The sequence below is a fragment of the Homalodisca vitripennis genome, chromosome X (assembly GCF_021130785.1).
Source record: "Homalodisca vitripennis isolate AUS2020 chromosome X, UT_GWSS_2.1, whole genome shotgun sequence".
NCBI classification, from domain to species: domain Eukaryota; kingdom Metazoa; phylum Arthropoda; class Insecta; order Hemiptera; family Cicadellidae; genus Homalodisca; species Homalodisca vitripennis.
In genome coordinates, this window is record NC_060215.1 from 149,901,630 (window position 1) to 149,926,236 (window position 24,607).

The window sequence follows — 24,607 nt, forward strand, 5'->3', positions numbered from 1 at the left end:
TTTAGACTGGATGGGAAAAGTTCACGCTTTAAACAGTCCTTCTCAAGCAATATCCACTAGCAAAAAAATTTTACGATATTTCTCGAAAATGTTAAGATTTGCTGGACTGATAAGTCCAAAAGTAAAAGTATATATATATAATATAGCCAATGGAGCAGTATAGCGGGTACGACGGTTATCGCAAGATAACCAGATTAAGCAACGTCGAGCGTGGCTGCTGCTTGGATGGGTAACCGCTGAGCGATCCTGTCCTTGTAAGCAGCCCGCCTGCCCAGCCGTTGGTGATGGTTCGGAAGTCAACTTTAAGCCGTTGGTCCCCAGGTTTAGTGTTAGAGACGCCTTCTTAGCACTAACTTCGCCTGGTAAAATAAAACATCTTCGCTTTTCTTTAATTTGTATATGATTTAAACTTTTAATACAACACAGGAAGGGCACAACCCGATTCTAGTTATTAGTTAATATAATTGACGTTACCCAATTATTACAATGTAAGTTTAAATAAAGTTGGTAGTTACGTAAAAAGAAAATCTAAGTGATCGTGTCATGAGGGTGCTGAATATTACATGGTTCCGTGGTTTTAAAGAGGTGTCAAGAAGGGGTCCATTTATGTCAATATTTTTTAGGAAATATGTGGTTCGCTTTGGCGTACTGTACGCTAAAACGAAAGAATACTATTATAGTTAAATATTTTAACAATTTTACACTGTGGGTTGCGAACAAGTGACAGATCCCACTTCTGTGTGAGACGGAAGTGTGTCATGAGTCCGTCTATTTTAAACTATTTAAACGTTCGCAGACTATAAACATCAAATTCTGTGGTAATATGGAGAGGGGGAGCGCGAAAGAAAACAACCTCATTCGTTGCCGACTTTTTTATCCCTTCACAAGAACATGACTCCAGATTCCAGAAGTCAAGTCTGTGACAGCCTCAGATTCCAGTCGCACTAATAGGAAGGTGAACCGGAGCAAAACTCAATGTTCACATAGGTTTTAAACATCCAAGAAGATTCGCAAGCAGTCGTTTACAATTCACTGCAGTACTCAGCCTCCACGTACCGAGAACAAAAAAGAACGTTTCTACTTGTTTTTGAAATAAAATTATATTTCTCTTCGCGATTTTCATGAGGTTGAAAACTGAACATGGTGCAGTCACCGCAGTGATGAAGAGATCTTGTTTAGAATAATAGTCCAGAAGCTGAGAGTCGATTTGAATTGTGTAAGCGCCCAACCTTGTGTTTCTTAAATTTGATAGAGAAATATCTCCTAAGAAAGGAAGCGATCGTCAGCCGAGCTGGTCGGAATGGGAATGTAACAAAAGGTCATAAATATCAAATTAAGGTGTTTTTTCCCCAGGTTATATATTTTTTTAGCTTGATACACTTATAACCAATCGTCAGACAAAGTATTAAATCAGCGTCCGCTCACATCGTAGGCTACATACCGAGCAGTATTGGGCTGAAACTGGCGTCTTTCAATCGCTTTATCCAGTTGTCTTGGTACGTAACTATTATTTATGTGTCTGACGGTCAGCTGAGAATATATGACTTACGAAAAAATATCGTTTGATACTTTTTAACACTTTTTATGGCGTCCAATGTGGGCCTCCACCAAATCTAGCGCTGCCGATGATATATTTCTTTCTTAGCCTATCGATTTCAAAACATCCAATTTGTGTACGAACTGTCTCCCTGTTCATAGACTTCAGTTCAGTTCAGTTCAGTTCAAAAATCTTTATTTTTACAATATATTGTAGCATATACATATTGTCAAGTGCAGTATGCACGTGTGACAAATCTAACACCTATCACATAAAATTTTTATATAATTTGGTCGACTGCACATTAAATTAACAAACTAATCCTGCTATTACCATTATTATACAATGTTTATATGTGGTATATAACTTATACTATATTAAACTAAAGAAATGCCAACAGACTCCCAGCTCATACCAGATCCAATTTTCACATATGACAACCACAACAACAAGTCTACATATTCACACATACATTCATAAGCTAATAATAAGTATATATTAAACTATTAATACAAATAACAACAATATACATCTATATAATTATTATGATAACAACAATAAATAAACAAGTCAAACAAAATAACTATTCATATATGAATTACAATAAATAAACAGATAACATTATAAAATCTCTAATTAAAATAACAATACAAATAACATTTAAATAGATATATAACAAATAACGAACTGTAATAAATACTATAACAAACTTTAGTCATTATAAATCAACAGAAAATACACCAATATCGTGAAATATAAAAAATTCAAGAATCATTCATTGAAAGAAGGGTTATAGACTTGGACAGATTCACGTAATATTGTTATGAACATATTCTTTGACTTTCATTTTGAATTTGGGCTTACCTTGAAAAAACAGATCATTACCACATTCCTTCAAAAATTTATTATAAATTTTAATACCGTTATAACAAAATTGGTGCCTGGAGATTTCTTTCGTAAAATTAGGAACAAATAATGATATTTGACTAGATGATCTAAGATTTAGTATACTTTGCTTAACACTGTAATTAAAGATATGTTGTTGAATGTAATTTAAAATTACATGACACATACAATTGGTTAATGTTCGGTATACGTTGTTCTATAAACAAATGTGAGACAGGTTAAAATTTTTTTATATTGTTAATGTTTCTAACTGCAAATCTCTGATTAGTTATAATTGGTTATAATTATAGACTAACTCAAATAGACTGTATTTGAGTTTTTGGCATTCGACCGGGAGACCGCCCAATTAGAAGATTGACTCTGCTGTACTACTAAGTGGGTTGCATTAGCGATGAATGAAAGAGGCGTGATTTTAAAATTGTATGTATGAATGTTTATTGTGTGTATGAATGCCTGGAATTTTAGAAACCACTAGTGACGTTTGCCGCACAATGTACATATTGTCGCTGCAATAAAAAAAATAATTTTGATTTTGAAATAAAGAGAATATACGAAGTCACTATGGAAATGGATCGACAAATGCCTTTTGGAGCTAAAGAAACCCTAATTTAGCTTTTAAAAATTCGTTTTTTCATTAAATCTGTCATATAATGAGCTAAAATTTGGTATAAGATTATATTTTTATGTATAGTAAAATCTAGTAATGACGACGAAAATGCTGGACACCTGTGTTGATAGTTGCTTGGACAAGGGGAAACTGGTGTTGAAATGAATACTCTACACGTTATTACAAGATTCGGAATAAGTATAAGAATAAGCGCATTTAACACTTTTTGCTACAGGACGAACTAAATGTTACAGACTCCTATAAAGAAGGCATTTGGGCGTACTTTTTCCACAGGACCAGAACAATTTTATTTTGAAATGTTTTAAACAAAGTAAATGGGTCCAGATACACCATTTTTGTTATAAAATACGTTCTCATTTAATCTAGATATACAAAACCTCGGCTGACCTTGATAGTTCGTGACCTACTTGCCAGTGGATGACGCTATTGGCAACGAATCAAAGATATCAGAGTTCATTGAACGATTTAAACTAGATTTATTGCTCACTTATTATTATATTATTTAAAATTGGTTCTACCTTTTTCATTTTAATTATTATTATTATGGTTATTTGTGGTTATTATAACTCATCAAGGCGTATTTGAAATAATGAAAATGATTAGAGGCTCCAGATTGCCGAGAAACCGATGATCGACTGATTTTACTATCGATATGCAGTTCGATTGTTGAAGTCGATAGCACTATCGATATTTATCTTGGCTTGTGTCACTGTGATCACAGTTTCGCGTAGTTCCCACATCGGCAGGCAGCAGCAAGGCTCGAGAATCACGCTGTCCTTGTTTCAAGTTCATTGTCGGCTACTTTTACTGTTCCGTTCTTCTTTTCTATCGTTATCTACTATTCTCCACATCGTCATGTAAGTACAGACCATTTGGTTGCGTCATTTGTATTTTAAAATAAATTTGCGACTTTGCGAAGACCTCAGATTATTTTTAATAGTTCTTATGTAATTGAGAATAAGGCCAGATAAAACAAAAATAGTAGATATGCTCGTTACATTACAGTAAATTCTCATTTTTACAAACTGTACTGCAGAAAATTTTGAGGACCGTCTATTTTGTGGTATTTTGCAGACGGCAACAAAACTCTGCAGACAAGGTACTTAGATTAACACGATTTGTATAAAAATTTGGTAATCGCCTTTTATAAGTTTTGTTTACTTAAAATACAAAATTCATCCTTACAAGTTTATTTTAAGTGTCTGTTTTTAACGAAAATCACCGTCAAACCTTGTAGACTGCCAAAACTCTGCATAGTGGGTGTACTTTAGATACATCCGATTTTGAAGAAACTTAGTAATCACCTATCGGCGTCACTTACATACAGTAAACTATTCGGTTTACTGGGTTTATTTAAAGCTTGTGTTTACCACGAAAACAGTATGTGATGAAAACCTTTTTGGTTTAAAACTCAACAAAGTGGTAATTTGGGGGACATACTAAACAATATACCAGGAACTGGATTTTTGTTTTAAATGTGTTTTTGCTGTGCTTACTAATTTTGTACTTACGTAATGATTTGGTAGTGTACCAATACAGGTGGCCAATATTGGCTGTCTATTGTTCTGCATAACTAAGTACAAGGTGGTCATACTGGATCGTCTATTGTTCTGCGTAACTAAGTACAGGTGGCCATACTGGATCGTCTATTGTTCTTCGTAACTGGCCACAGTAATCTTCTTAGTTACGGCATTGTTAAATATTTCAATCGTGCATTGAAGATATTATCTTTCAGTATCAAGAGGCATTTAAAGTTAATGTTTTATAAATAATATAGGCTATGTCAGTGATTAAAGCTATTTTATATTTGAAAAGCAGTGTTTCTTATGTTAACTGAGACTGTGGATCGTATATTGTTCTGCGTAACTAAGTACAGGTGGCCATACTGGATCGTCTATTGTTCTGTGTAACTAAGAACATGTTGACATACTAGGTCGTCTATTGTTCTGCGTAACTAAGTACAGGTGGCCATACTGGATCATCTATTGTTCTGCATAACTAAGTAAGGTGGCCATACTGGATCGTCTATTGTTCTGTGTAACTAAGAACATGTGGACATACTAGGTCGTCTATTGTTCTGCGTAACTAAGTACAGGTGGACATACTGGATCGTCTATTGTTCTTCGTAACTGGCCACAGTAATCTTCTTAGTTACGGCATTGCTAAAGTATTTCAATCGTGCATTGAAGATATTATCTTTCAGTATCAAGAGGCATTTAAAGTTAATGTTTTATAAATAATATATGTCAGTGATTACAGTTATTTATATTTGAAAAGCAGTGTTTCTTATGTTAACTGAGACTGTACTTTGACGTTTTTGCAATTGTGTGAGAGTTCCAAACTCAATCACCTTCAGACTTGTTCATTCTGTCACAAGGGACAAACAGTTATTTCTAATTAAACATTACGGGGGAAGGGGGTTTCTTGAACCCCGTGAGCTAGGAGGCTAGCCACTCCCAAAGCCTGCCCCCTCTCTTCGGAAGTGCTTATTACTTCGGGTATTAGAGTTTTTATTGTCAGTGATTTTCTTATGGGTGTGATTAATTTCTTTCTATCTTACTGATCATTTAATCGTTTGTGGACATGGTGTTAATAAGTTAAATTGATAATTCCATTGCAATATATTTACATTAACAGTAACACATTTGTGTTATTTTTCGTTCTGTTAATGAGGTGCCAAAGCTCAGAATCGGATTTTTGCTACTGCTATATTTTTTACATTGCTTGTCCTAACATTTTATTTATTCATTTTGTTAAATTCAGTTTTAATAAAACAAGCTATTGCTAAATTGCAGTATCTAAACTGGAGATCCACGAGGAAGAATTTAGGGCATTAATCTCAGTTCCCCTAATCCGAGGACCCCTCGGAAGAAGGGGAAGCCAGCTCTGAACCAGCCTCTCCAGCCAGTCAAAGCAGGCAGGGGTGGCACACTCTTATGTCTAGGCTGGCAAGAACCTTTGACTCTTAGGGAACAAACTCCACCAACTCCAACAGTCATCTTCCGCAGTAGACTAGACCTATTGGATTACCCTTGCGCCCCCTAATCTTGAAATTTGCGGTTAGTGATGTGCTGCTCCTGGACATCTATAAGGTTTCCCAGATTTAAGTGGCACATTGGTTTTTGCTGTGCCCAGTGTGGGTTCAACTGGAAAGTATAAACCAGCCATAAGTGAACCCTCCTGGGTATTCAAACCGCTTATAATATCTGCTTAAAGGGATGCTTTGGTTAATGTTGTACAAACTGTCATCCTTGTAAATATGATTTCAAATAGATTGCTTTATGCATATCACCTGTAATTTAAATTAAATGGTGATTTATGTATATCATATTGGGTCAGTTGGTCCATTAAAGAGTTTGAATATATTAAGTAAGAAGAAAATATTCTTCAAACGGTGTTACGACTACTAAGTAAACGTAGAAGAACAGTTTTCACCTTTCGGTATTAATAATATTTGAGTCGTATTACTTAGTTTTTTTTATAATGAAATACTGCGACTAGTTTGTAGATGTTTTCTCCTGTCAAACGATTACTTTGACAAACCGAAGAAAGGCAACAGATGTTCAAAACAAATGGCGAATATTTTGTGATATGTTTCAAAAGTTTAAAAAAGTAGAAGCGGCCCATTAAGATTATGGCTTATTTCGCTTCGTTCAGTGTTTGCTTTTCTGTCAGTGTTTTTATTACAAGTTCATAATTCAGAAACGATTTAAGTTATGGCCTAACTATATGGGGTTTAATAAAAAAAATTATCAGTAACGGTTCAAAGGTTTTTGAAATTCAAATTTCATTAAACCCGTAAAGAAGAGAAAATATTGTCAAGTTAAATAAAAGATAGCTTATAAAAAAAATGATAAATAATGTGTTATCATCATGTCAATATTTTGACAGCGAAGTGTAGTAGACCATAGTGTTAAGAGGAACTACTTTGTTTATTTGTACTTATTAAACCATACCTTTAAATACTTCCCCAACTTTTTGACAGCCTGTATAAGTTGTACGTATTCAAAGGCGATTTGCCAAGTTTCGTAAAAAAAATGGATTAGTCTGCAGAGTTTTGCTCCAGAGTGCAAAATAGACGGTCCCCACATTTTAACACATTTATTAAAACTAGAAATATTTTGTGGTCTTGTTAATTCGCGGTCAGTGCAATCGTGCCCCCTCCGCCCACCCTCGAAAGTCACAAGAACCTGGTTCATCCCCTATCATAGACGTATTTAAAAGGGGTACCAGCCCCCCGAAACTTTGAAAGAAGAATTAAGAATTGCACCGAATAGTTTGTTATAAGCTAGAACACACCTATGAGGTCTTAAAGCTCAACAATTTCCTTTTGGTAAGAATCCCAAGCCCCTATTTTGGAGGATGTTTTATACCTCCAAAACCACCCAGTGTGTTAGCTCCCCCCCCAAAGTAATTTTCTATATACGCCCCTTTCTCCCATAGTAGTTGAGGACGTAACAGAGTGCGACAACCGATACTGGTGGCGCCAGGCCCAATTCTGGCTTTATTCCCAAACTTTAACTTCGTGACCGGTCTATTAGACCACAATTGCACGCAATCGATATTGCTATATCCGTATGCAAAGTGTTCCTGAATTAGACCGCCTCCTGAGCATGCCCCTTTCGTTCTAACGTAATCCGATAAGTCTGTTCTTAGATATGTTCTTGTCTGTCTGTCTTTTTACATGAAATGTCGTTTTTAAAAAATTCAACTGGTACGTACGAATGCTTCTGAGCTTTATTTTAAAATTATCTTAACCCGTTTTAAATGGTAACTATTATCGTTTCACGAAAATGAGTGATTGACCCTAAAACTAAAAAGCCAAATAAACATTAGCGACTTTCATGCGGATTATAACATTGATTTTGGAAATTGGGAACGTCGTTTGCAAACGAGAGGCCAATTAGTTTTTTCTTGAAATCGGTAGATACTTTCCCCAATAACGAGTTATCCATCGTGATGGTTTTCATGGAGTCGAGATGGGAGAGCTAGAGAAAGGGTTAAAACTACCAAATGGTAACAATGTTCATATGGTAGTCCATAGTTATTTAGCGAGACTCACTAAAAACCAACAGTGAGACACTTCAGTGATAGTTATATCAGTGTCGAGCAATAACAAGATAAGAGAGTGAAGCTGGCGACTTTGGGTCTCCTTATCTCCTTTATCTGTACTTAGCCTATCAAGTTACCTGCAAGCTTACCTGGAAGTGTCCTGTCATCATCCAATCCTTATCTTCTAACCTCTTTTTCACAATCCTGTTGGCTGGGCTGGCTCTCTGTTATGGTGGTGCAATCCATTTTTCATTGGGATGATTTGAACAAAATTCTAAAGTGACATTTCTTTACGGCGACTTTCCTGAAGACATAAAATGAAAAAATATGTTTTATCACTTCACGAGAAATTTAGGCGATTGTTTAGACCCTAATACAAACGGCTTAATATAAAAATGTGAATATTTTACAGTATTTACATGAATAACATAATGTTTTGGCTTATACGAATTATTTTTTTAATTAAATTAGAAATTACATGTTTTTGTTGTAAAACGTTTCCTTAAGGAACTAAATTTCTATGAATAAAAACACGTCAATCCTTTCGTCATTTTCCATATACATGATATAAAAAATTCAGATTCTTCTCATCAATCGTTTTTCTACGGGCTAAATTATACGTTCCCTTAAAATTTTCTTCAAATACCTCCCACTCATGGATTTATCAAAAAAGAGTTTCATGTTTTTCCTGTTTTCACAACAAACATCTTAAGGGGCTGTTACGAACATCTTTTCCAAGAATGTTTTAAAGCGTCGCAACTAAAAGCCGAAGAATGGTATTTATTATTATCTCCATTTGTTTTCGTTTATGCTGTTGGTAATGTAGAAACCGAACTAGAAATCGTGCGGAAAAAGGAAATGCGAACAAAAAGATCATTTGCGCGGCAAACGCACGTAATCCAACCGACACACCATCTGCTCGTTAGCTTACTTCCTGTTAACAGTCAAATGGCGGATTGTTTGATAAAAACTCTTGCCACCAAAGTCATCCGCTTACAATTATGGTTATTAAGTTACAGAAAAACGGACGCTTGCAAGCACACTTCCTGACGTGTTGCGTTCAGGGGCGGATTTAGCAGGAATTTTGGGGAAGAGGTCACAACTAGAGAAGCTAGAGATTATGGACAACCCCTGGAATGAAGAGTTAAGCGCCCTCCCTTGAAAAATGTAAAAATACTCGTATTAAAACACACGTCTACGTATTTTAGAGTCTAAAATTTACTTTTGTTTGAAAATAAAACAAAAAGATATATATATATATAATAGGAAAATATTTTGGGAGAGGTCATAACCACTGGGACTCCTCCTCTCTTAATCCACCACTGGTTGTGTCTACTTCTGTCACTGATCTGTGGCCTGTGTTTCAAAAATAGAACTTAAGAATTTAAAGCACTCAGAGTTTAATTTCTGTCAAGGTTATGGTAGAATACGTCATGAACTGAGGCCAGTGGCGTATGAAGGAGGAAGACGGGCCCCCAAACAGCACTTCACAGATGGTAAAATTATCTGACATGGTAAATTCTACATAACTTAGTATGAAATTCTACGTTTCGTTTGGCACAGCGGCAATCAAACCCTGGTAGTCGCTGGCTCAGTCACGGTACTCGTAATTTAGTCTCGTGCATTACAATGTTCGCTCAGATTCGTAATAAGATATAATTTATGCTCATACAAATTTGTAGATATACATAAAATTCAATCATTATCCATTACCTGATTTGTTAATACTCCTACAACTTGAGCGTATTGAGCCTAGGAATTTTAGTTACAGCTAAAACGAAAATCAGAGACTTTCCGAGAATCTATCACCAGCCATTTAAGATTTGGTAAAGGGATTAGGAAAAAGGATTAAGGAATGTTTTCGTTAGTTCACGTTATGCGTCGCAACATAGGGTAAGAGGGACATTGGCAAGTACAACAGGTAGAAAAGGCCGTTTTGTTTAGTACCGTTTTGGGGCAATCAGATCCTTTTTCGCATTTCTAGACTTTTATTCGATGTTTTCTCAAACATCCTGTATCTTTAATGCGTAACATTAAAAAAGGACGAGGTCGATACCCCCTCCGTAAAATATAAGTTTATGAATATAGCCCCCAAAAGTTCAAAGGCTAGATACGTCACTGCGTGAGGCAAACGATCACAACCTCTACCTTTATTGTTAATGACACTATAACTTCATTAATTTTATAATTTTTATGATTTAAAAAAAAACAATCTTCTACGTTTTACTGAACTAGTGTTAGGTTCTATGTAGTCAACTGTATAAGATTCAGACGAACTATGTTCGATAATGGCATAGAATAAATCGACTACGCCAGTGGCGCAGTGTAGTGGGTACGGCGGTTATCGCGAGATAACAGAATCAAGCTACGTCGAGCGAGCGTGACCGCTGCTTGGAGAGCTGACCGCTGAGCGATCCTGTCCTTGTAAGCAGCCCGCCTGCCCGGCCATTGGTGGTGGTTTGGAAGTCACCTTTAAGCCGTTGGTCCCCAGGTTAAGTGTTAGAGAGGGCTTCTTAGCTTTAACTTTGCCTAGTAAAAGTAAGACTTCCTTTACTTAACTTTTTTACAAATTTCCGCTCTTGGTTTATCTACTGACTGTTCTCAGCAGGCCGTTCTCAGCAGGTCGTTCTGTCCTCAGGAATATTTCTGTCTTTTGTATCACAGACCTGAAGGAATAAAAGGATTACGGGCATTTTCCATCCCTATCTTACAATAACAGAACAGGACGTTTCGAGGGCTGACATCTTTCCTCTTCTTCACGTGTCAAATTCAAAGACACAAGTTTAAAATTGCTGGAAATGGTGATTAATACTCCAAAGTCAAAGTTGAATTTAGATCCAATTTACCTCCCGCCTATTTCAGCGTCTAAAATCTGACTCTATGACAGACTTTACTCCTGGAATCTGGAGCCCACGTCCGTATAAAGAGACGAATACTTTCAAAATAAACCCTGCATCGATTCGACATCAGACACACCTACATTACAAAAGAGGTCTGTCTGGTTGACCCAGAAGCCATCTATCTAATCTAAGTGAAGAGGTGTCCACGCTGTGCCATCGTGTGCGCAATTGAGTGTACTACGATGTTTTAGACAAGGTCTCAAAACAAGGCAGAGCAACCTAGTGTAGACTATTACATATGACGTTCAAACTACGCATTATGTTCGAAATATTACATTTTAACCTAATTAAGTTAGGTAATACGTAGTGTACTATTTAAATTTATTTGGTGAGTCATAACAGAAATGTTGTAACGCATTTAGGCCTAAATCAGACCTACGTAAATAAACTATTGAAAAGTTGCTTTGTTATAGTTATTTTTAATAATAACATATATAAAATAACTACAATAATATTGATTTTACCAGCCTAAGTAATTTTTGAAAGCTATATGTTGTGATAAAATCGGAAACTGTGTTAGCTGTCCAACTTGTGATTGATACAGTACTAGGTTTATAAATGATAATAGGACTTGAACTTTGTTCGAGAAGATGCAGGAATTATATAGTGATTTGTACTGTAAATTATTGGTATCAGTTGCCGTGAAGAGGCTCTTCCTTTTCAATACTGTGGTATGAGTCGGATACAGTAAAATATTTTGGATCCACCAATCACATATATATTGATTATGTAAAAAGGGGTGAAAAGACGAAAATGGTCGAGCAGGTGGTTGTAATAGACCTTCCCGCAATTTATAGTTAATAGTCAGTAGTCAAATATTTATTGCGGAGACAACATGTAGATTTGTATACCAACCGTCAAGTGTCTAATAATTTTGACACACATGCTACATCGAACTCTAATTTATACATACATTTTGACACTCACTCTGCTCCATACATCGCCAATTCTCCCCCTCCCCCTCAATTCGAGAGTAATTCTTCTGATTGTGCGGTCTCCCAGTTATACGTCATAAATTCGTTCACACTATAAAACGCGTTCGACACTACACGGCGTTTCAAACGAGTTTTAAATGCTTTAAGCGTAGGCGAATTTTTAATTTCATTTCGCAAGCTGTTGATGAGGGCAAACGTTCATGAACTACCGTCCTGTGTCTCGTGGTGCGGTAGTTTTCTCTGCCTCTTGTCTCGTACGAGTGAACATCCTGTCCGTTGGTCAAGGTGCATTTAAGCATACGATATGACGTTGTTTCTAAATTGTAGAGACTTGGCAATGTAGAGTCAACAATTGGAATCTTTTGAAAACTGGCCTACACGACTCTCTTAATTTTAATTTTGCAATGATGTTTTTGAAGCTTGAACACTCTAAACTAAACATATTCCTGTTACGGTTTCCCAAAACGATTCCAAGGACGTTTGAACATATTTGGGAAAACTTGAGTACGCTGAAATGGGTTAAAATAAACAAACAATCTCCGGGTACGCTTCTGAACAGTACACACCGCTGGTACATGTGAGCTAGCCACACTATCTATTCTGCTATCTTTTAATTGTCCTCCATTTGAAGTAAACTCTTATCGATCCCGGCAGTACGGGTGTCTTCCCCGTACTTGACCTACCAACGAACACTTCAACGAGACAATTTGCCGCGATTTACGTTTTTGAGCGAGACCAAAGGAAAGTGAAGTGCAGAACTAAGTAAAAGTTATAATAATTCCCGTGAATGTTACTTATTGGTTCCCACAGTTTTGCCGCAAGTAGATGTTTCGGCTCAGGGTATGGTCGGTGCAGTCTAAGTCTTCGTAGGGTGAAAAAATGAAATTTGGGCACCCCGACAATGTGGGCGTTTTTAAAGGACGATTGGGGAGATAAGTGCCGGTGGGTTCTAAAAGCACTCACAAGAAAAATCGAATTTTAAACTGTCATTGTCAAAGTCATTTCATGATTGAACTGGAATTTCCCAATTTGCTTTTGTATTTCTTTACGATCATAAAATATATGTTCAACGAAATTAGGATCCCCGGGACCCTAACTGTGGATCCACCCCTGGTTGGTGTTTAACCCATATCATATAGGGTTCAACAAGTAACTGACTAAATAAGTTAATTCAGGGCCTAAAATTCTATTTAAAATTTGTACAAAAAAGCCCCCGTCCCCAAAATACTAGAGTATATGTATTAGTATTTTGCTAGTGTCCTTATACTTTGAACAGGCGCGGTAGACATGTATGGGAAACCGTTCTGTGTAGACCTGTATCCGAATTGTTTTGTAATTATCCAAATCCTTTTACCAGTGTAGGTTTTTCAGACGAATTGAAGAGTTGAAACTGATGCCATATTTTTTACACAAAACGTAACTTATTCAGTTTATTTCGTCCGCAAAATTTCGCAAAGCCGGTTTTAGCCATCCAAATGGCATGAGACACATTGACCTAATTATAAAGGAAACAAAGAGCGCAATCGGGAGAAGGCGTGGAAGACGAATTCCCCCGAAATGTTGAAACAATTTACCACATACAATAGTAATTAGTTTGAATCTTATTTTAGTGTTTTTAGCTGTCAATAAAATTTGGTATTGTATTTTCGTCCATAAAAAATAAAACCCAACAATATATAGGTACTGTGTATTGCAGAAATAATTCAAATATTATAATCACCCCTTTTAATATCCCCGAAATGAATTCGAGGGTACACCCCTGGACAACATAAACCCAATTAATTAAGCCTAAGAAGACACTGTCAATAGTTTTAACTTTCTGCCCATTACGAAGATGTAAGTTTACATCAAGTGTTTGCTCTCTTTGGCGCTCCTTTTTCACGAGGCCTCGATTTCACCCGTCTAGAATTTCCCTTGCGATGTCCCCGACATTTCCCTAGCCGCGAGCGTTTTCTCCCTCCATGCAGAAATGCAGAGAAGCACCGCGCCTTCCGATTGGTGGAAAATGACATCACCGCTCTTGAGCGGCTCGCGCATGCGCAGAAGACTCCCGTGTGTTGCGGCGCTCGACGTTACTACCGGTGTTTGTGAGGCAGAGCGCCAGTTTCACGAAGACGCCCAGCTGTTGAATACGTACGTGGTTGGTGTCCTATATCGATCCGTCAGTTAAAGTTAAATCACAACTTGGCGATCCATCGTCACAGATCCCAGTTCGGTTTTTTTGTACCAGATTTTTCGTTTCGAGTCCGTAAACGCCCAGTACACTTTTCTGCCAGGTTCGGTAAGTAAAATTTGACAGTTTGGTACATTGCGCAATCGGTCTTTCCGCCACAGGGCATACAGCTGGGGCCCCCGAAGGGTGGTCTGGCCCTGAGCAGAAGGAGTTTTAAAAGTTTCATTTTGTGAAACTTCGGATTTACTCATTTTATAAACTTAGTTTTAAGTGAAGAATGATTTAAAAACATCATGTTACATAAAGATAATTTTTCATGGACTTTTAAAGTTATCAACAACTTTAATTAATTTTTACTTGTAAGTTATAGTTATATACTTAGGTATACAAATGGATAATATGATCTTATCAGTTTAATTCCACTTTTATTTCCCTTTCCTCTTTATTAAAATTGTAGAAAATTAAAAGTGAAAGTAGTATTGAAACCTAACTTATTATCACTTGCTGAAAACTTCTAAAGTTGGCAACAAAGTTTTTTCACAATATATACTTCACTATTTAATACTACAATTTGCTATTTTAAAGTCTTGCACAGTTTGCATACTGTTTTTATTTGGCTAGGTGTAGTCTGAATTGAAACATATTTTTATAAATGATACATATTTTCCTCCTCCTTACTATGCTGTTGAACTTTTGTATTTTTAGAAAAATAAGTATGGTTGGTCTATTATCTAACTAAACTTGAACATATTGTTTTATGAACAATGCAATAAATACATAATCAAAATTGAAATTCTGTATCGGTCTTCAGAGAAAATAGAATGTGATTTGGTACCAAGAATGATTTTTTGTAAAGTGTATAACAGATTTTATTTTATAGCTAAAAAAAGAGTAATGGTTACATATAAAACAAACATGTCAAATTACCTCGATAAACATTTGTAAAATTTAAATTAAAAACATCTCCAAAGAGTACTCAAAAACAACACCAATAATACATTTTATTTAGAAGAAATGAGTTTTTATCCGATTACATATAGTTTGCTTCAGTAATTAATAATTTTTATGAATTGTCCATTTTTGGTAAGGAAATTTACATGTTTTAAACATATATTTATGTTGGAAACAGATCAGTTAAAATAAAAAAAAGAAGTAAAGAATATTTAACTAATTTACCTCTATATTTTTTGAGGAATATTTCAATACAAAAATACAATAAGAATTGAAGATACATTGTTAAGATGTAAGTTTTATCATTTGAATGAAATGATGTTACCATCTTTTATTTATATTTTTAAATTAATATTAGTATTTAGTTTTATTGTAGTGAAGCTATTCTGGTGGTTTGACTATGAATATGACTATAAAATATATAATTTTAATAATATGTTATTAACTACTATACAATGTATGGATATAGTATTGTTTGGTTTCAGTATTAGTGTCATTCATGACACATACAACAACATAAAAACATAAAGTATCAAAAATATTGAAACATTTAAAAAGTTAGACTGGAGATTAAAATGGTGGATAAGCAAAAGTATAATAAAAACATTGCTACAAATTTTAAAAGTGATCAATACACATGTGGGAAATAGGTGCCAAAATAACAAATAATATAGTCTCTGGTTGCATACAAAACTTAGCTAAGTGGGGAAGGGTTGATTCAATGTGAATGTTCATTTTATTTTACTTTCCACTTTTCACTAAGTGCAGCTTTTTAAATGTGACACTGTCACAGACTTGATTCCTGGAATCCACAGTTTTCTGAAGAGATCCAAAAAAGGTGAAGACGAAGATTGTTCAAAACAAACTCTTTGCATTGTTTCAATGTCAGTTCTGTCTGGTTTCGCTCCTTAATTAACTGTGACGTGTCAGATTTCATTGCTGTACAGAATGGAAGGTGAAATGAAGTTCAGGTAGTGTTACAATTATCTCATAGTTCCAGTGCCAGTCCAGGATCCACTGTAATGATAGTGATACAATAATCTCATAGTTCCAGTACCAGTCCAGGATCCACTGTAATGATAGTGATACAATTATCTCATAGTTCCAGTGCCAGTCCAGGATCCACTGTAATGACAGTGATACAATTATCTCATAGTTCCAGTACCAGTCCAGAATCCACTGTAATGATAGTGATACAATAATCTCATAGTTCCAGTACCAGTCCAGGATCCACTGTAATGATAGTGATACAATTATCTCATAGTTCCAGTACCAGTCCAGAATCCACTGTAATGATAGTGATGAGGGATGACTGTGAAAAAGGCATTGTGAGGCATATGCTTGAAGGTTATGAGTCAGTTTATGATGTGGCTTTCAGAGAAAGGCATTGCAAGACTTTGTGTTTTTGTAGATTTTGATATAAAGGCATTCCCGGATATGTGCTGGTGTACTTTGGGCCACCATCTTTTCTCACTTTCTAAAAATTCCCACATTCATTCAAAGTAATGGACTTAAAACTGTATTTTTTAATGTTCAAAAAATATGTTCAAAAATGTTCATCAATACCATGTCTGCAGGTGGTCCCAAATTAAATTTTTGTAAAAGACCCATGACTTGGGAAATAACCCAATCTACTGTTATAATTATTGTCTACCCATATGAGTTTTATGACGAATGCTTCAAGTCACCAATAAATATTAGACAAAATTTTTAAAAACAACCATATTTCTTAAGTTTGCCACACAATTACTCCCACATTCTAGATCAACTATTGAAATATTCCATTTCTAATTATCTTTCACATTTGAGATGGGGTCTACTTATGTGGTGAAAGGGTTTAAAAACACTCCCTCCCCTTGCTAGGAAGGCAGGCACTCAGGCACTATCTGTGAAGTGGGCTCTTGACATTGGTGTAAATGACATATAGCCTATCTTGGGATGGTTAGCCTTCATTCTGTTTGGTTAGTCCGTCATATCAGCTTTTTGTGTTGAGATAAACGATAACAAATGTTAGATGTTACATCATCAAACTGTAGTGGAAAATATATCTATTTCATAATTAAGCGATGTACAACAGTATTTTGATTGCTAAAGGATGAAATTAAGTTCAGTTCAGTTCAATATTCTTTCTTTTTTATTTTTTTCTAATTGCTTTTTGTGATCAAACTGTCCAATTTTATACAACTACATGAATTGAGTTTTAAAACCGTTCTACATTTATAAAAAACTCAAAAATCAATCAGAAAATTTTTACTCTTTAATCTTATCCCATTTTGTTATCTTTTTTTGAAAATCACAGTGATCTACAAATAATACTATGTGGAAAACTTGCGTACAGATTTACGAACTGTGATTACCCAAACTCAAAATTACCCGTTTCTGCTGAAAATAGGGGTTGTGGGGAACTTTAAAAGGGCCATCAGGTGTTACCTCAAAACAGGCAAAACCAATGGCACAAAAACCACACTCCTGATGAATCTTTCAAAAATGGGTACAATTCCAAAAAAGTTTGAAGTCCAACTTCAGTTCGGTGCTGTGATGAATGTTGAGAATTTGGAGAGTCCTAATTTTTACAGTTCTCATTCTTTTATCAAGATCTTCAAAACGAGGAGTCACATTTTTGGGGCTCCTGCTAAAAAAATTAAAACTTACCTTTACAAACTAAATTTTTTCGGGGGAGCGGGTTTAAGTTTTTTTTCCATCCATTTATGAGTTTTAAGTTTTCCCTACTCTCCATTTGGAGAAAGGGAAAATCCATCAAAAACATCCTCAGAGACTTGTTCGAAACATCAGGTGGGGGGGGGGGGGAAGTTGGGACTTTTGGATCACTCAGTGTGTTTGCTGCTATAAAGGAGTAATGTTATTGTATGAATACCCTGCATTAAGATAATGTTTATATCAATATAATTTTTATCAAGTAAAAAGAAATGCAACACAACTTTTTTATATTTAAAGGTCACTATAATAGAGAAGGTATACTGGAAGGGCATTGCTACAGCAGTGTTGACACAGTCCTGGTCTGTTTGTCAACACTAATGTGACCCCGATTCTGTGACACTTGCTATGTGTATATGTGTGTACACTACACTAGCTACACTACGTTGTCAATCCCAGTCACTTAGTATGTGTGTGTGTGTGTGTGTCATGATTTAGTGGATATGTCACCCACTGCCAGTATTTAGAAGTAGTTGAACTTTAGAATGACATAAATAAACAATACAGTAGTATTACACAAAGTACTGTTTAGATTGATATTGTTCCAGGACTTTGGGGGGGGGGGTTAAGGGGGGGCAACAGCTGAATAAAAATTTTAATTGCAAATTTGTTTACCATTTTACTTGTTTCACAACTCATCATACCCATTAGTAGCAGGTGTCTAAAATGGATAATGCCATGTTTGCTTTCTCCCATCTTAAGGTTAAACATTTATGGCTGTTGTACTCTTGAGCAAAACCTCCCCTCTCTTCCTTAATCTGGTTCCTGGAATTATTCACCCAAGATATATGTATATATTAATGAAATGGTACAGAAATGACTGTGACAGAAGATTTTTTTAGTGTTTTTCTAACAGGTTAGGGTGGGTTTGGGGATGGCGAATTCCCGAGACGGTTCCCGGGGAAATCCTGGTTTTGGATTGAACTCTAGGTGCGCCCCTGATTGAAGGAGCAGAAGCACGGAACTCCAGTGATATTACTCCACACACCCACCTGAAAATAATTGCACTAACTATAAAGTAAGGTGAACAGTAAAAACATTTCTTTTAATTTGTGATGAAAATCGAAGCAAACTGTCATTCACAAACAATATTAGCCGATACTAAAGAAATTCGTTCCAAACTCTGTATCAGTTGGCATGGGATTGGTTTTTTCAAGTGACAGCTATCTCAGCTCTTAATGGTCGTAAATATACAGATAAATTTCATTCTGAGCCCTATTAAAAACCCAAAGTCAAAAAGGGCATATTTACTCATTTTCAGAAAACTAAAGATAATTAAATGGAAAACTGTAATAAAATGTATAGTTTTTGGAATTTACAATTTTACAAAACAATGTACAGCATCAAAGGGGGGGGGCGAAATAGAGTTGTACCCACAAGCACTTATTTGTTGGGCATGTTAAACTAAATAAACCTTATCACCTGATTACATTTCCGAATACAAGTTGAATTAAGAGTATGTAATGCAATGAAAAAAACCCACATTTCAGATACAAATTGAAAAAGGTATGAATGCCAAAGTTGAAAAGTATATGAAATCCAAATGAAAAATCCCCATACATTTCTGATACGAACTGAAAAAGATATGCAGACCAAAGTTGAAAAGTATATGAAATGCAAATGAAAAATCCCCATACATTTCTGATAAGAACTGAAAAAGATATGCAGACCAAAGTTGAAAAGTATGAAATGCAAATGAAAAATCCCTATACATTTCTGATACAAATTGAAAAACATATGCATGCCAAAGTTGAAAAGTATATGAAATGCAAATGGAAAAATCCCCATAAATTTCTGACACAAATTGAAAAAGATATGTATGCCAAAGTGTAACCATGCCAGAGACGAGCGGTAGAGAGTACTTCTCGCAATTTGCGACCTGGGTTTCCCGACGCCTGCCTACATCCTGTTTCTGAGCCTCGTATAAAAAGACCACAGGAGATAATGACTACGAGGAAATTGGAAGGATGGTGGCGGGCTATTCCGCAACAGCTTTCCTCATTTCTAGGAACTGGCTGACGTCAGAGACTACAGTCGGTCGATGTGGGAAGGGCCTGGCGACCAGCATGCGACATGGTCGATATTTTACCGCATATCCTTCCTGTGTACTTGCCGACTTGACTCCTTCAACGTTCCGTTCTCATGCAACTAAAACTTATCTAACAATAAACAAAAATAAACCACGTCTAAACACTTAGTTATTTTTGATTTTTACTATGTACAATTCCAATTCAGTAAGTTCATCGTCAGGTACATTACTCAAAAACTTTTCTTGTATCCTACATATTATAAGATTTCGAGATTGTTTTCAATATTCGTGTAAGTGTGACCAGTACTATTTCAATATCGGCATATTTATAATTTTATTTGTTTCCAAGGCGTTTTTATTTTAATTTAATTTAATTTTGGAGGATTGACGGGTTTGTCCATCTAATAATTTTAACATTTGTTACATTTTTGGGATGTTCCTCTAATTTTAAAATTTGTTTCTTGAATTATATTTATTTTTTATTGTAAGAGCAGGATTATACGTTTTGAATTTTAATCGATATCCTTGTTCAAATAAAGAATTGCTAATGTTGTGGCAATCTTTATAATTTAATGTAGTTTTCTTTTATTTTCCTACTTTTGTGGTTCTCCAATAATACAAAATCATGCTTGGCTTGTATCCATAATTTTGGGGGATATAGTTAATGATTTTTAATTCTTTATAAAACTCTCTGTCATTGAGATTTTTGTCGTCTATTTATTTGATCATTTATTTGGATGCAGCTATTTCGGAGACGTGGGTGATTTGATGGGGAAGGGATAAATAACTAAATCTGTACGTGTTGGTTTTCTGTAAAATTTGGAATTGGTTTTTGTTAATGTTCATTATTTAACAAATTCGAGTCTACAATAAATGTACTTTTTATGTCTAAAATAGTTTTTAAAGTTACATAATTAAATGTCACTAAAGTATAAGTTATATATATATACTATACTTCCAATTCGATAAACTAAATTGTGGGCATGTATATAAACTATTCACTACATTACAACCCTATTGAAACTTAGGTAATAGCCAAGAGCTGTTAGTATTGTTCCTTGCGTTCTGTTCTGTTCCTAATACACAATTGTTCCACTAGAACCTGTCTGTGTAGTCTACACCGGATAACATGCCACAAGAAGAGTAAACTGTGTGCAGTCTGTTTCTATTATTAGACACTTGTTTTCACAAACACATTTCTCGGAACTGTTATCTAATTCAGGGTTCGTCCGTGTACTGTCTTGGGATGTTGTGTGAGAAAGACGAGACCATTGCTGTTTGTTACTTTATAATTGGTTACGTAATCAATCTATCAAGATATAGCAGACGTGGTGGGTAGCCAAAGCACTCGATTGTCCTTTCCTTGGACGATGCTGACTTCTAGATTGTAAACTGTTGATGGGTTAATTAAAATTACGAGTCCTGAGATACACACTCTTGATATTACGACGGGCCCTACCGCAGCCGAACCGTTACAGGAGCCTTCGTCACGGTCCAGGAGTTCGCTACAGACAGTAACATAGGCTGATTTCGCGACTGTCACCTTGTCTACTTGAAGGTCCTTTCTTCGTTGTAGTAGTACTAAATTGTTTACACACACGGACCGTCTGCTTGTGTTTGTGCCAACAAAAATGACCAGTTGTAAGTCTTCAAATAATTCTACATCACGTGGTGGCTGCTATTTTCTTTGCACAATGGCTATTAACTCGGTCAACCACGTGACTGCGTCGTACAATGTAGCAGCCCATTTTGCCGAGAGACCAGAGCGACATTTCGCGGCAGACCACGTGGAGGCCGGGTGAATTTATCAATGAAGTTTGGAGTGGGACTTTAATGGGTTTGTGGCGGCGAGGGGGGTGAGGGGAGAAGGTAAAATTCAATATCCTGCTCGTGGGGATGACCTACCCTCACATCTGCCACCCCCACCCTTTCCACTCAAACAACTCTATGCTTATTTGTTGGGTCAGCAATTCTTGACAGAGGTTTGTTTATTTTCTAAATTCTTGGGTTTTGTTCTCTTTCCAGAGATGTATCACAAAGAGAGAGTGCCTTTTTGAATTCCCCTTTTTTGAGAATTCCTTCAACGTTTTACACAAGGCAAATAATATAGCTAAACACAAGGCAAATAATATAGCTAATCGTCCAAGAAAGATATCCTACTTTTTTAAAATAACACTGATTAGTCTTTTCCAGCAATCATTTAAAACTTAATTAGGGACGACCTATTTTGACCACTTTATTTGTAATTCCAAAATACTAACATTTGGTATTCCACTTTGGCATGGTAGTGTTGACTTATCACCACCACCAAACCATTCACCATTCATCATCACCAATCAACAACCATTCTTTCATTTTCCATTTCTTCAATCTGTAGAAAATGAAGAAGTTCAACTTTCTGTGTAGTTCTATATGATCTACTACAGGAATGATCTAAATGGACTCTAACATAGGAAGCCAAACAGTTAAATCATATCGAAGTTTCTAACTCTAATATTAGTTGATGAGTCTTTAGAAGGGGTTTCCCCCCAAGTTTTTGTGAAAAGTGTAAAACTTGGTCGTACTTAATCAAATGGTTTAATAACCTGATTAAATTTCATATTGATGAAGAGTTGATCAAGTTTATGTGATTAAAGAGTTCATCAAGTTTGATGTGATTAAGTAATTGTTCAACTTTGGTGCAATGAAGTAATTGATTTTAAGAGATTATTTCATTATTCAAGTTTGATATCCTGGGTTACATACCCGACTGGTAGTGAGTAGAATTTGCTACAACCTTGGAAGGTCTCCAGGTTGAGGGATTCTCAACTCACCTAGTGAGGGTCCAAGCATAGCAGCCACCATTTCTCAATGGAGTAAATTTGTTGAAATGGATATAGACTCTTTTCATTCAACGATTGTTTGGTTTTCAGGTTGAGGGATTCTCGACTCACCTGGTGAGGGTCCAAGCCTAGCAGCCACCATTTCATTTGACGACAAGCACAGATCTAATGTAAGTGTGCCTATCCATTCTGAAGTAGTAGTTTAATTGTACCCCTGTTTAGCTTCAGCAAATATCTCTCTCTCTGTTTCTCTCTATTTTTGTTGTGACCTTCCTTCCTGGCTCTTTCCTTGGGTTTTTGTTTCTGCATATACAATTGTTTTCTTTTTAAAATAAAGAACGTTAACATCATAAAATAACCCTAACTAATTGAAACCTTTTTAAATATTATTTTTCTTCCCTAACTTTAAAGGTTTAACTAGCTAAAAGTGGTCTGAGTTGTTGTAAACTTAGTTAAATGTTCAATAAATCAAAAGTAACTTTTTTTTAAATTATTTGCTTACTTTTAAAAATTAGATTTTTTATTTTTATAATGAATGTGGCCGCAAAGCTGAGCAATTACAGCAAATCTCTCAGAGGTTATATTAACGTGCAGCATGTATGTAAGATTTACATTAGAATACAAATTTTACATCTTTTTTTACACAATGATACTGAAATAATCAGTCTTTGTGTGCTTTGGTGTTGGATATCTCATCTGCAATGTTGTGTATGTGATTGTGTTGTACTCAGTTATGAACTCTGCTATATATATACATATGTTAATACGTTCTTTCCCTGACAGTTCAACAACAGTGCTATTTATTTTCGAAGAAATAATCTTTGTTTATCAAAGTTGTGACATTTTGGGAGTATTTGGCATTTGATAAATTTCATCATTTTTATGAGAAAGCAAATTGTGTAGCTATCACATAATGATAAACAGAAGACAAACAAAATGTTGATTAAAAAGAAAAATGTTATCAGAGACTAAGAATATAAAACAGTGTGCTTATAATTTTAGATATACAGTGGCAAGCCAATCTGTAGCAATACATGTACAACCCTGATGAGATCACAGTTATGAATTCTTAAAAAAAAATATTGTAACTGCAAAACTTCAGATTTATTACAACTCCGATGAGATTAAAGTACGGATTCTCAAATGTTATGAATTCTCAAAGAAATTATGTAACTGCAAAACTTCAGATTTGAACAACTCCGATGAGATTAAAGTACGGATTCTCAAATGTTATGAATTCTCAAAGAAATTATGTAACTGCAAAACTTCAGATTAGTTATAATCCTGATGAGATTACAGTAAGGATTCTCAAAAGTTATGCATTCTCAAATAAATTATGTTACTGCAAAACTTCAGATTTGTTACAATCCTGATGAGATTAAAATACGGATTCTCAAATGTTATGAATTCTCAAAGAAATTATGCAACTGCATAACTTCAGATTTGAACAACCCTGATAAGATTACAGCACGGATTCTCGAAGAAAATATTGTAACTGCATAACTCAGATTTGTTACAATTCTGATACCTTCAACATGACATTCAGTAATATAAATGTAATGTGAGATCTATTTAATTTGTATTAAAGTTGTGTATTCCGGATGATTAAAAAAAGTCGACTGTTTGGCAAAGAATAAAAAAAAACTAGCTCTAGATTGTATAGAAGGAATGCCTAGATAAAAAAAGAAAGAAAAAAAAGATGCAGAAATTTGTTGTTTAAATGTGCAGATTTTATGGACAAGTTTAAACTAAATTAAATATAAAAAGATAGTCTTTTTAAGTTGGGACTTGGGTGGATAGTTTGGTCCAAGAAGATTAGAAATATCCAAACTGATCCTGGATTTGAAAAATTACAGGAGGAATGGCAGAACTTCTTGGAGGAGTCACCATTCCTCTTCCTCAAAGAGACCAGTGTGTGCCGTACCTGATGACACCAGAGCAACAGTGGTACGGAATGGT

At 35.4% G+C, this 24,607-nt stretch overlaps 1 protein-coding gene across 2 annotated transcripts in view; it reads left to right on the forward strand.

Moving 5' to 3' along the window:
- Positions 1–3,780: 3,780 nt before the first annotated feature.
- The window catches only part of LOC124370008, a 35,185-nt gene continuing 14,358 nt past the window's right edge, over positions 3,781–24,607 (forward strand). Inside the window, exons 1-2 of one of the 2 annotated variants that reach the window (XM_046828279.1) lie at positions 3,781–3,928; positions 22,739–22,818. The gene's annotated coding sequence lies outside the window, so the exon portion shown is untranslated. Of the gene's footprint in view, positions 3,929–14,053; positions 14,240–22,738; positions 22,819–24,607 lie in introns of those variants that run through there. The other variant, XM_046828277.1, reaches the window with a different exon arrangement.